Raw genomic sequence first — 2,354 nt, 5'->3', positions numbered from 1 at the left:
CCCCACACGGCCCCCGATCTCCCCACCCCCCGATCTCCCCATGAGGCCTCCGAGCTCCCCACACGGCCCCCGATCTCCCCATGAGGCCTCCGAGCTCCCCACACAGCCTCCGATCTCCCCACACGGCCTCCGATCTCCCCACACGGCCTCCGAGCTCCCCACGAGGCCTCCGATCTCCCCACGAGGCCTCCGATTCTCCCCACACGGCCTCCGATCTCCCCACACGGCCCCCAATCTCCCCATACGGCCTGCCGAGCTCCCCATGAGGCCTCCGATCTCCCCACACGGCCCCCAATCTCCCCACACGGCCTCCGATCTCCCCACACGGCCCCCAATCTCCCCATACGGCCTCCGATCTCCCCACACGGCCCCCAATCTCCCCACACGGCCCCCAATCTCCCCACACGGCCTCCGATCTCCCCACACGGCCCCCAATCTCCCCACACGGCCTCCGATCTCCCCACACGGCCCCCAATCTCCCCATACGGCCTCCGAGCTCCCATGAGGCCTCCGATCTCCCCACACGGCCCCCAATCTCCCCACACGCCTCCGATCTCCCACACGGCCCCCGATCTCCCCATATGGCCGTCCGAGCTCCCCATGAGGCCCCCGATCTCCCCACACGGCCCCCGATCTCCCCACACAGCCTCCGATCTCCCCATATGGCCTCCGAGCTCCCCATGAGGCCCCCGATCTCCCCACACAGCTCTCCGAGCTCCCCATGAGGCCTCCGATCTCCCCACACGGCCTCCGATCTCCCCACAGCGGCCTCCGTCTCCCAACACGGCCCCCGATCTCCCCCACACGGCCTCCGATCTCCCCACACGGCCCCCGATCTCCCATGAGGCCTCCGATCTCCCCACACGGCCCCCGATCTCCCCATGAGGCCTCCGATCTCCCCATGAGGCCCCCGATCTCCCCACACGGCCCCCGATCTCCCCACACGGCCCCCGATCTCCCCACACGGCCTCCGAACTCCCACGAGGCCCCCGATCTCCCCACACGGCCCCCGATCTCCCCACACGGCCCCCGATCTCCCCATGAGGCCCCCGATCTCCCCACACGGCCCCCGATCTCCCCACACGGCCCCCGATCTCCCCACACGGCCCCCCGATCTCCACACACGGCCTCCGAACTCCCCATCGAGGCCCCCGATCTCCCCACACGGCCCCCGATCTCCACACACGGCCTCCGAACTCCCCATGAGGCCTCCGATCTCCCCACACGGCCTCCGATCTCCCCACACGGCCCCCGATCTCCACACACGGCCCTCCGAACTCCCCATGAGGCCCCCGATCTCCCCACACAGCCTCCGATCTCCCCACACGGCCTCCGATCTCCCCACACGGCCCCCGATCTCCCCCACACGGCCTCCGATCTCCCCACACGGCCTCCGATCTCCCCATGAGGCCCCCGATCTCCCCACACAGCCTCCGATCTCCCCACACAGCCTCCGATCTCCACACACGGCCCCCGATCTCCACACACGGCCCCCGATCTCCCCACGAGGCCCCCGATCTCCCCACGAGGCCTCCGATCTCCCCACGAGGCCCCCGATCTCCCCACGAGGCCCCCGATCTCCCCACACGGCCTCCGATCTCCCCACGAGGCCCCCGATCTCCCCACGAGGCCCCCGATCTCCCACGAGGCCTCCGATCTCCCCACGAGGCCCCCGATCTCCCCCACGAGGCCCCCGATCTCCCCACGAGGCCCCCGATCTCCCCACGAGGCCCCCGATCTCCCCACACGGCCTCCGATCTCCACACACGGCCTCCGAACTCCCCACACGGCCTCCGATCTCCACACACGGCCTCCGAACTCCCCACACGGCCCCCGATCTCCCCACACGGCCTCCGATCTCCCCATGAGGCCCCCGATCTCCACACACGGCCTCCGAACTCCCCACACGGCCTCCGATCTCCCCACACGGCCTCCGATCTCCCCATGAGGCCCCCGATCTCCCACAGCCTCCGATCTCCCCACAGCCTCCGATCTCCCCACACGGCCCCCGATCTCCCCACACGGCCTCCGATCTCCCCACAGCCTCCGATCTCCCCACACGGCCCCCGATCTCCCACACGGCCCCCAATCTCCCCACACGGCCCCGATCTCCCCATGAGGCCTCCGATCTCCCCACAGCCTCCGATCTCCCCACACGGCCCCGATCTCCCATGAGGCCTCCGATCTCCCCACAGCCTCCGATCTCCCCACACGGCCCCCGATCTCCCCATGAGGCCCCCGATCTCCCACAGCCTCCGATCTCCCCACACGGCCTCCGATCTCCCATGAGGCCCCCGATCTCCCCACACAGCCTCCGATCTCCACACACGGCCCCCGATCTCCCCACGAGGCCC

Source organism: Somniosus microcephalus, unplaced genomic scaffold (genome assembly GCF_052327205.1).
Source record: "Somniosus microcephalus isolate GS21.2 unplaced genomic scaffold, FLI_Smic_1.0 unresolved_chr2, whole genome shotgun sequence".
Taxonomy (NCBI): domain Eukaryota; kingdom Metazoa; phylum Chordata; class Chondrichthyes; order Squaliformes; family Somniosidae; genus Somniosus; species Somniosus microcephalus.
The sequence above is the reverse complement of the archived record's forward strand: the minus strand, read 5'-3'. Positions refer to the sequence as shown.